Source organism: Peromyscus eremicus, chromosome 2, assembly GCF_949786415.1.
Source record: "Peromyscus eremicus chromosome 2, PerEre_H2_v1, whole genome shotgun sequence".
Lineage (NCBI taxonomy): Eukaryota > Metazoa > Chordata > Mammalia > Rodentia > Cricetidae > Peromyscus > Peromyscus eremicus.
In genome coordinates, this window is record NC_081417.1 from 138,408,858 (window position 1) to 138,419,536 (window position 10,679).

At 50.8% G+C, this 10,679-nt stretch overlaps 1 long non-coding RNA gene across 2 annotated transcripts; it reads right to left on the reverse strand.

Annotated features, from left to right (window-relative positions):
* Nucleotides 1–284: 284 nt before the first annotated feature.
* On the reverse strand, nucleotides 285–9,771 carry LOC131905168 (uncharacterized). Of its 2 annotated transcripts, XR_009377861.1 has the most exons (4): nucleotides 9,703–9,771; nucleotides 9,188–9,449; nucleotides 6,915–7,226; nucleotides 285–542 (listed from the first exon to the last, which is right to left on the reverse strand). It is a non-coding gene; the product is annotated as an uncharacterized LOC131905168 (long non-coding RNA). The 2 variants fall into 2 exon arrangements; XR_009377860.1 differs by lacking the exon at nucleotides 285–542 and having other exon boundaries at nucleotides 5,708–7,226.
* Between the last annotated feature and the right edge of the window lie 908 nt (nucleotides 9,772–10,679).

Here is a 10,679-nt window from a genome sequence, read left to right on the forward strand (position 1 = left end):
GTTAACCACTTTCTCCTAGAGTTCCAAGCTCCAAATTTCTAAGTTCTGGGTCATTGGCTTAGCTCACGGTTCCAGGTGGGTCTGTACTTCGCTCCTTGAAGTAGTAATATAACGGTGCACCTGTATCAGTCTAAGACTTTTGAAAATGCCCCTCTCATCTCTTGTTTCTCCAACTGCCTTGGAAGCAGGCAAGGCTGTCAGGTTAGCCACATGAAACCAACAGTATTCAACTGTTTTTTTATTTTTTTAACCTGTAAAAACAGCCATCCCACATGGTTCAAACTAATATGATGCCAGTTTACAGAAGAGAATGTTGAGGCTTGGGAGGTGAACTGCATTTCTTGTAGTCACACATTGCCAGTCTTCCACTGTCTGATCCAGTGAAGTCTCATCCAAGTCTTCCGTTGACCCTGGGAACCCAGCTAGGCCAAGGTTAGAGTAGCACTTTGTAGTGTGTTTTCTGTGACACTGGATCACTGCCCTCCACTTCTGTCCACTGTTTCCTGAGTGTGGGGTCTACTTCTGTACCCAGCTGTCAGTGCCTAAAAGAGAGAGATGAGGGAGAGGGGAGGAGGGAGGGGAGGGAGAGCTTCGTGAGTTGGCAGTGAATCAGGGTCTAAAAAGAGAGCTGGGAGGGCTATGGTGGCAGGTGTTTCTAAAAGGAACGTGAACATAGGATGAACAGCCTCAGATGCAGCCCCCACACTCCCCCCCCCACTGCCCCCCTGATCTGGCAGGCAGTGCCCACTGCATTTTGTGCCAGGGGGCTCCCATCCAAGGAATGAGCTTGCATGAAACTGTAGAATGATAGCCAGAGGAAGAGCCTGATGGTTGACTTGGTCTCTTAATTAGAAATTGGGGAATCTGAAAGAGAGGAGACCTACTCAAGGTCACTCAGTGAACCTGTGGATTCCTAGTGTTCCCCCAGGTAATTTCCTAACCCTCACATTCTATCCTGGAACTCCCCACCCCCTTAAGAGCTGAGTGTGGATGTGGGTAGAGAAAAGGAAGACTCAGTACGTCTAAGGCTGTCAATCCGTCAACCAGGGACTCTTCTCAGAACAGAGGAGCCTACAGGTATTCATTCCTGGGGATGGGGATGCCTGGCAGATCCGCCATAGAGGAAGGCCATGGCCTTGTCTTAGTTCCCCCTGGCTAGGGGCTGGCACTGCTCTAGCCCCAACTTCAGACTTCCTTCTTTCAGTGCCTGTTTTCAGCATCTGCTTGGCCTGTAACATCTCTTCCAGCTGATGTTGGCGCCTCAGCGGGCTGGGCCCATTTTTCTTCACCCCACACAGTTTCTGATGCATTTGGGCTGACTTTTTTTTTTTTTTTTGTTAACCTTATTGGGCTTCTAGTGGGTAGAGAAACTTCTGAGTTTTGTCTGATTTAGAAAAATATACGGCTACCCGAACCCTTTCTGACCGAGGCTGCTAGGAGTTTAGACCAAATGGTAAACATATTTGCCCTCGTTTTCATGGTGAGGGGACTGCCTTTCAACAAGGGGCTTTCTGTTTGGTTTGGTTTTAGGTGGCTGAAATGAAGGGGGGGAGGGGGTATAATCACGAAGCTTTTCTTGAGACAAGCTTCCAAAGACTTTCCCAGTGCCTCCTTCCCATTCCCGTGGTCAAGAAGCCTTCCCAGATTCTGATTTCAGTCCCACTTGGGGGAGTCAAATGCCTTGTTTCTCGGTGGGGGGTTGGAAGAACATCTGTGTACCCTCCACTCTGCAAGCATCATGTCTCAATTCCCTCTTTATCCACCCCCCCCCTTCAGTCTGAAGGCTGCTGGCTCAGCGGGGCCTCCTGCCGTCTGGGGAGTCTGGGTTTGAGCTGGGGTGAGGCAGTGGCACCATCGTTATGGTAACGAGCTGCCAGCTCATCGTTGCTAATAACTTGTCGGGCCCCTGGGCTCAGTGCAGCATCCGTTCCCTGCAGCCCTTCTTCCCATGTTACAGACAGAAAAAGTGAGGCTTATGCAGGAGGGGCCTGGGAAGAGGAGAGTCTGAGCTTGGGTGGCCTTTTCCTTGAGTCCCTGGCTGGGGAACCGTGGGGGAAGGGGATGAGGCTATTTGGAGAGGGGTTCTGAATGTGGTTGCTCAGGCTTGATTTCTTGGGTGGTTAATGTGTGACTAGACTCATGCTTGCGTAAACTTGTACATGCTAGCTGACATGTTCATGTGCATATATATATATATAAACAGCCCACAGGCAAGCATGTTCCAAGCGTCAGAGCACACTTGTGTATGAATACTGCTTCTCCCATCTGCACATAAGGCACCCAAGAAATCTGGGTTTGTGGGGGTGTCCAGGTATGTGGGTGGGGATCTGATCTTTTTCTGATGCAGCTTCAAAGTATCTTGTTAACAAAGGGACAGAATGGTCCCAGGGTTCTTCTTCTTCCTTCCAGTCCAGAGCTCAGAACGGGAGTGGGCTGGGGGTGGTGGGGGGACCCAAGCCCTCAGCTCTAGAAGGCTTCTGCCTCTGTGCCCTTTGAGCTCAGGTGGCCCCCGCCCCCACTCTCTCTTCTTTCCCATCCTCTCCTCTTCCTGTGTGTAAATATTAAAGAGCTGAGCCCGCAGGGCTGATGTAGACATGGGGAGAGAATGAAATTAAAAAGGATTCCCTCACCCCCATCCCAACACCTCCGCCCCGCAGTCCCCCGCTCCAGCTTCTTCCCCTCACTCAGTGCTTCCACATACCTCTCCTCCCCCCAGTCCAGATGGGAGCTGGCTCCTGCAGAAAGGGGGTTCAGAACAGGGTGTGGGGAGCTACTTCTCTCTGCCTCCTCCCAGCACATCTGCCTACAGGGCCGAGAGCCCCCACGTGAGTATTGATTTTGTTTTGGGGTGGTGGTTAAGAAGGAAAGTGCTTTCTGGAACCAGCTGTGAGTGGTGCTCAGGTCTGAAAGGAGGTGGGTGGGGTCCTCTCTCTAGGCTTCTTGAGGGAAGCTCCAGGTCTGAATTTCTCTTCTCTTTCAGACCTCCAGGGAAGTAGGGGGGTTGTCAGGTGTGCCAGTGCACAGGAGCAAGGGTGGGAGCTTTATGGTGAGGGGTTTCCTTGGGTAAAGCTTCTCCCTTGCTTTCTGGGTTTCTGGAAACCCAGCTGGTGGCTGTAGGAGCTGTCCTCAGTGCTGAATGGGACTCGGCGGAGAGGCGCTCCTTTGGAGCTGTCCCGGGTGCTGAAAAAGGTTTGGGCCACTGACGGAGCCTGGGCAGTGCTGAGGGTTCACTAGAAAAATTCTCCCAGGTGACCCATTTTCCAAGGGCAGAGTCCCTGGACAGAAATATAGATTCCGAGGTTATTCTTAGGAATTTAGGCCTCACAGTTGTTAGTGGCATTTGTTAAAAGGACTTTCTTTTCCCTATTTGAGTTTACCTTCCTCTTCCCAAAACCATTGTACTGTTAGTGTGGGGCTAGGAGGGGGCGATGCAGTTGTGGCCGTGAGCTTTCTTCTTCTGAGATCATCATAGTGTAACAAGCTTATTGACTCTGCCCAAGCCTTTCTCCTTTGGGGCCCCAGAAGTTCAGACTCGAGACATTCAAGAGTTTGAGTCTGGCAGGGTAGACCTCAGTGGATGGGGCTCAGGATATAGAGTCGGGATCATTGATTGGCTACTTGGTGCCAACCTGCTAACCATAACTTTAGATTTGAGAACAGGAACCTTAAAATATTCTGCAAGCCTGCTTGTGCTCTGCCCATCCCCAGCCCTAGCTCGAAGCATCGTTTGGGAGAGACTTTTGTTGGGGAGGAAGATTTCTCAGCAAAGGATTCAAGGAGTGGGTGGGGTTGTTCAGTGCCATGGAGAAGAGAAGGAGGAGGCTACTGGAGACAGGGCAGCAGGGAAAAAGGAAGATCTGGGGGAGTAAAAAGTATTCAGATGAAAGGATGGGGTCTGGGTTTCAATACTCGGCTCCTCTGGATAGCTTTCCCCTAGTGACCTGCGGTCAGGGTCATGTGCAGTATCTGGGATTAAGGGAATAGAGCAGGGAGTTATTTCTCCAGGTCCCTTCCCTTGTCATCCCAGGGGGATGAGAGCCAAATGTCAGGACATGCAGATGAGGCTGTGGGGGAACAACAGGCAGGAGGGGTTGATGGCAGCTCACCTCCCATCCCCAAGAGCACAATCAAATATTCAAATGGGATCCTGATGGGGAGGGGCAGGGAAAGGCTTCCAGATGACTCTGGGCAGACATTGGGTGTGGCAGGAAGTTCAGGACAAGGGAGAGATTTCCAGAGGTCTCACCCAGAACCAGTCTCTCCTTCCCCGCATAGGACTTCTGGTTAACAAGGGGCCCTTCACCCATCATGTTTTTGATGTTACCCATCAAAATGATTCCTCCTTCTTGAGCTGCTTGAGAGGAGCTGAGTTTTCCTATGCTTGTGGGTGCTGGGAGGTGGTGGGTGTGGGTGTGGGTGCCTGTTTGGGGAGGGGAGGTGTTTGTGCTCCACTCGGCTCCCTTGGTTACATAACAGCTTTGATAAGACTTTACTTTGGATCTGCTGCCACTGCCTGAAGCAGTCACCCCTCCACCCCCTCGTGGAATGCTCGGTGTCCACCCCCTTCTCCCTGGCCCCTTAGAGAGTCCTGCTGTTCATGATCCAGTGTTCTAGCAGTTGCTTTTCTGCCAGGAGCTGTCTGCAGCTTGCCTTCCTGTCCCTGAGTGGCTCCTGTTGTGAAATACTTGCTTTTATTATTTTGGGCCCGGGTCATCCCCTTTACATTTCTTGAGCTTCCTGGTCTACCCTCTTCCTTGTCAAGGCCCTCAGGCTGCCTTGGGGAGCTGAACATCGTGGAGCTGTCCTGTAGGGAAGAAGAGGGCTGTCCCAGGAGTCTTCAGGACACAAACTAGTTCATTTATTGTTCCTTCTCTGCTTTCAATATCTTCAATATGTTTGGGAGTAGAGAAATATCCCCAGAAGTGCTAGGAGGGATCATCTTTTCACTTCTCCTACAATTAAGGGAGTGTGTATGTGGTGGTCGGCTGCCTCTTGGATGGGCAGAGTCGTTATATCAACTTTATCCTCACCCAACTTGTCTGAGCAGCTACTATTTTTTTCTAGGCACAGGACAAGGGAATTTCAGAGCCTTTCTCTAAAATGCCTTTTCCCGAGTGAGGTGGGAATGGGATGTGATCGGGAGCGGGGTGTACCATGTGGCTAACAGGAGCTACTTTGCCAATGGAAAGGTGAGCGGCTTGCAAGTTGCACATGTAAGTTTGTGATGTTACTAGGATGATGGATTTCTCTGTGGATAGGGTAGAAGCCTGTGGAGGATCTGCCTATCCTATGAGTGGGTCTGTGATGACGTAGATACACATTGGTGTATATGCATGTGAACACTTAATACGTGAGTGTATGTATGGCTTTGTATACATCCATTTATATATGTGACTGTGAAGGCAGCTAAACTAGCAGATGGGTGTGTGATATGTTCACCCAGGGATACAGATGTGTGACCATGTGTATGTGAACATGGATGTGAGCTGTATGTATACTTATGTATAAATGTATATATGCACTGGGTGGTGTTGCACGCCTTTAATCCCAGCACTCGGGAGGCAGAGCCAGGCAGATCTCTGTGAGTTTGAGGCCAGTTTGGTCTACAGAGCGAGATCCAGGACAGGCACCAAAAAACTACACAGAGAAACCCTGTCTCAAAAAACCAAAAAAAAAAAAAAAAAAAAATGTGTGTGTGCCTGTAAATGTACTTAATGATTTAGGAGCATAAGAATAAATGTGCATAAAGTTGATTCATAGAGAGAGGGATATAGCTATTGAATTTGACTCAACATTGGCTCTGTCCAAAAGTTATTTTCCCGCTAGCTTGAACTTGGTCCACTCCGATGTCTGTGGCTCTTCTCCAGAAAGCAGGTCTCTCAAATTCTCACGTCCTAGGAAGCCATCTAGTTCCTATCACCCTTCATATGGAGGCATTTTGCAGAGGGGAATCTTGAAGACAGCTGTGAAAGAGATCTGATCCTGATGTTGACCATATGCTTGATGTTTAGGAGTGTACGTGGGGAAGTGCGAGAGGAGAAACATCAACACTGCTCCAGAGGTTTCATGAATTAAGAGCAAGTTGGGTGTGAATAGAGGAAGCAGGCAGGGGATATTAAGGAGACCCAGTATGTGTTTGTATATATGTGTGTACATACGTGTGCCCATATGGGTCATGTGGCAATGCGTGTATTGCTTATCTATGGTACTATATGCACATTTAACGTAAGTGTGCTTGCTAATATGCATATAACTGTGGTGATATATTGTGCACCCTAATAAAGCTTGCCTGAAGATCAGAGGACAGAACAGGCCACTAGATTAAACACAGAGGCCAGGCAGTGGTGGCACACACCTTTAATCCTAGAACTTGGGAGACAGAGATCTGTCTGGATCTCTGTGAGCTCAAAGCCACCCTGGACTACATGAGGTTGACTCAGTCTAGGAGAGAAACAGAGCCAAGCAGTGGTGGCATGCACCTTTAATCCTAGTACTTGGAAATCTCACGCCTTTAATCCCAGCACTTGAGATCTCATGCCTTTGCTTGGGAAGCACATATGCCTTTAATCCCAGGAAGTGAGGGCTGGGCGGAGAAAGGTATATAAGGCGTGAGGAGACAGGAACCAGAGGCTTTTCAGGCTGAGGAGCCCTAGAGGTAAGAGGTGGCTGTGCCTTGTTCCTTTGTCTCTCTGATCTTTCAGCATTTACTCCAGTATCTGGCACTGGGATTTTTACTATAAGACCTTTAGAAATTTGAGCAACATCTGACAACAAATCTCTAGGTATGTATAGGCAGACATGCCCATAAATGTTAATATGCACACATATGTGAACAGTGTATATCAACTATCCCAGTATATGGTAGCAATGGCCTGATGCCAACTTGCAACCATAAACCCCTGCATATCACTCACTTGTTTTTTGTGTTTTGAGATAGAGTCTCACTTTGTAGTTCAGGATGACACAGAACTCAGTAGGAAGCCCACGATGGCCTCAGAGTCACAGCAATCTTCCTGTCTCAGCCTGCTGAGTGTCGAGATCACAGGTATGAGCCACCATTCCTGGCTCAGCCAAGGCTGGCGTTAGTTTCCCAACAGTCCTTGTTCCGTCCCATGTGCCTCCCCCGGGGCATGCAGTCACTCTGCCAGTGTCTGTGTTACGCTGACACTATTCCACAGACTGTACTTGACACTCAAGCTGATCCTCAACTTCAAGTGACCTGCAGTCTAAGGAGGAAATTGGAGGCACATGAGCACAGTGGGTACCATGAACCTGAGGAGGAAGTTAGGTCAGCTCTGGAGTGGGAGGGAAGAGTTTGGCAAGGACCCAAAGAAGGTGGGGTGCTTGAGCTAAAGCTTAAAAGGGGAGCAAGCATTTGGCGTGTGAGCAACTGAGGGAAAAGGTGTTACCGGGCAAGAAGTATCCAACTGGCTGGTGGGATGGCTCAGTGGGTAAAGACACTTGCCACCAAGCCTGATGAGTTCAACCCCCAGGACCTACATGGTGGGAGGAAAGACCTGCCATCCTTAGGTCCTCTGCCCTCTACATGCACACCGTGCACACAAGTGAATAAATAAGTAAGTACATAATCAAGAAACATATAAATTATAAAAAAGAAATGCCCAGCTGGTCTCCTACCCCCACCCTTGCTCCATGGGTTCAGGAGGTGGAATAAGATAAGGCCATACACTTTTTTTCACTCTCTCCCTTCTTTTGTCCTGGTCTCCCCCCACCCCCTTCTGAGACAGGCTCTCAAATCAAGCTGGCCTCAGACTCACTAAGTAGCAGAGAATGACCTTGAACTTGCAATCCTCTGGCCTCTTCCTCCTAGGTGCTGGGGTCACAGGCACACACCACCATAATAGAGTCTACGTACTGTTGGGGATCGAGCCTGGGACTTTGTGCATGCTAGACAAGCTCTCCACTGCCTGCTCTCCATCTCCCTGGGAGTGACATCTGGAGTGTCTAGTGGTCAGGGCCTGAGTGTTGTGTGTCAAATCATCACGCATCGCCTCCCTGACCCCAAAGGTCTTCCTTTCCAACCCACCAAGAAGTTGGAAAATCCCTCCTTGAGGCTTGATGCTCTCCGTTCCCCTCAGCCCAAGATGCTCTTTTTTAGACGTTCATGACACTCCCTCCCTCACTTCCTTCAAATCTTGGCTCAAATGTCTCTTTTCTGCAGAGGCCTCCCTCCCCAGCAGTCTAACTGAAATAGCCTCTTGCCACGCTACCCCCTCACCCCGGTTTATCCATATTTTAAATTTTCACTCGCCACCACCAATTACCTCACGCGTCGGTTTCCTGCCTCACTTTCCTCACCGGACCATGAACTTCCTGAGAATGGGAGCTGCATCTGCTTTGCTCACGGTGCCTGACTGTCGGGAGGAGTGTCTGGTTCCGAGTAGGGCGCTCGGTTTATTTGTCACACATTATAAAGGGATCACACTAGATGCTCATAGGATGACCAGATCAAGGTGTGAGGTAGGGAGACCAGTTGGGATGCTGTTGTGATAGCTTTGGTGAGAATTTGGAGGAGGGTGGACTGATGTAGAGCGCTAACCACGGAGGAGAAGGAAAAGAGACATAGTGTACACACGTATGTACACACGTACGTACCCATACATGTGCATGCATGTATTTTAGCCAGTCATACCTGCTCCTTTTGGGGAAGACTAAGGAGGGCAGTAGAAGCCTCTCTCTCTCTCTCCCTCCCTCCCTCCCTCCCTCTCTCTCTCTCTCTCTCTCTCTCTCTCTCTCTCTCTCTGTATGTGTTGTGTGTTGTGTGTGCTGTGTGTATGTCACGACTAATACCCCATGAGAAGCTGGACACCCTCCAGCTAACCCTGGCTGCCATTCTCCCTTCCTTTTGGATCTTGGCACTACCAACCCACACACGCCCACCTCTGCCAGCCAGGCTGCAGAGGGCTGCTAAGCGGGGCCTCTGTGGTTCCATTGCGTCAGTGACGCAAAGCTCCTGCCTTAGGGAACAGGCTAGATGGCAAGCAGGACCCTGAACAACAGGAAGGACTTTAACAAGTCAGAGCCACAGACACAGCCTTGGAGACAGAGAAAGAGAAGGGCGGTGGGAGCTGCCGGCTGGAGAGCTTAGGCAGATCTCAGACTTCCCGCAATCAGATGTGATAGCCTCCCTGACCAGCCCACCCCCTTCTCCTGGTGGGGTGGATACCTTAACCAAAGATACTTGGAGCTGTTGGTCCCTGGAGCTGTGATGTGAAGTCAGGTCCAGTTCTATGGGATGGTCTGGGGCTTGGCAGTATGAGAGCAACTTCCCTTTGTGTCTTGACAGATGATTTCCCCCTCTCTCAAGAGGCCCAGGGGCTTTGAGTTTGTATTGTAGAATGGGGATCTAAAGTCAGACTTCAGGTAGGACCGGTGGGCTGCTAGCAAGAAAGGTTCAAGGCACTGTCTGTGATCCATGCTGGTGAGAACTAGAGAAAGAAATGGGGGTGGTGGGTCACCCTCCCCCTGGCCTCTGGGGAAAGGGTGGTATTCAAGGCTAAAGATCTTTTTCAGTGTGCCCCCCCCCCCCATCACAGACCTCTATACCTAGGGCTGGGTTGCTTTGGAATAGAGAGGCTGGTACTAGAACCCATTCTAGGTTGTGGGGTGGAGGGGACCCCTCTGCTGCTCTCCTCTCTTTTTGGGGCTAGGGCCTGGGTGCTGCAGCCTCTCCCTTCCCACCTGGGCTGTGAGCTTGGGGGTTGGGCCAGAAACAGCCGCCAGAGCCGCCCACCTGCCCGCGGTGTCATGGCAACGACTCTGCCCACGTGGACGAAGAGGAAAGGGAGGAGAAGAGAGGAGGAGAGGAGTCGCGACCAACGTGAAGATGGGAGGGGGCTTCTCAGGGTCCCTTATGCTAGGGTCCCCACTCTTCAGCTTGGACCGGTCCTAACTCCTTTCTCCCCAGAGACCCCAAGGGAGGGTGTGGCTGTGTTTCAGTCCTGGCTACAGAATGTGCTTGTCCTTGAGTGGCCTGAGTAATGATGACCTTGGCCTCTTACACGTGGACCTTGGCGGGGGTTCTGGGGGGACATGGAGTTTTTGCACATGCACGCTTCTCCATGTTCCCCCAATTCAAGTCGGGGGGTGGTGCCTGGGGCTGAGGGGATGAGAGCCCGACCTACTTCTCCATTTTCTCACTATTTTTCAAAAGGAAAATGACCCACTTTTCAACCAATAGGACTGGGGCCTGTTCCCAGGCTGATTCCCTGAGCCCCCCTGCCCAGGCCTCTACCCCATTCCTCAGCCTCTTTGCCACGTGCTGAACCCACTTCTAGGGGAAGCAGGTGCACTTGTGTGGAGGGGTTCTTCGTTGCCATCTGTACTAGGCTTAGGGGAGATCTCGTTCTGACCGGGGGTAGGGGTGGGCCAAGGCTGGTCTGAGAGAAATCAGCCACTTTGGGCAGACGCCCTTGACTGCCACAGCCCTTGGCATTTTGAGTGTCCCCTCTCCTTGCCCCTGACAGTCCCAGGATGCACCCCCCATTTCACAGAGTGCCAGGGAGGATTCTGTGGATGGTGGGGGGGTGCTGTGCCCTCACCCAGTCTGTCTTAGTACTTGGTGGTAGCCTGGCTTCCTGAGCTGCTCATTTCCAAATGGAAAGGGAAAACCTTTTCTGTTTGTCTACTCGTGTGCCTGCCACAGTTCTTCCAAGAGA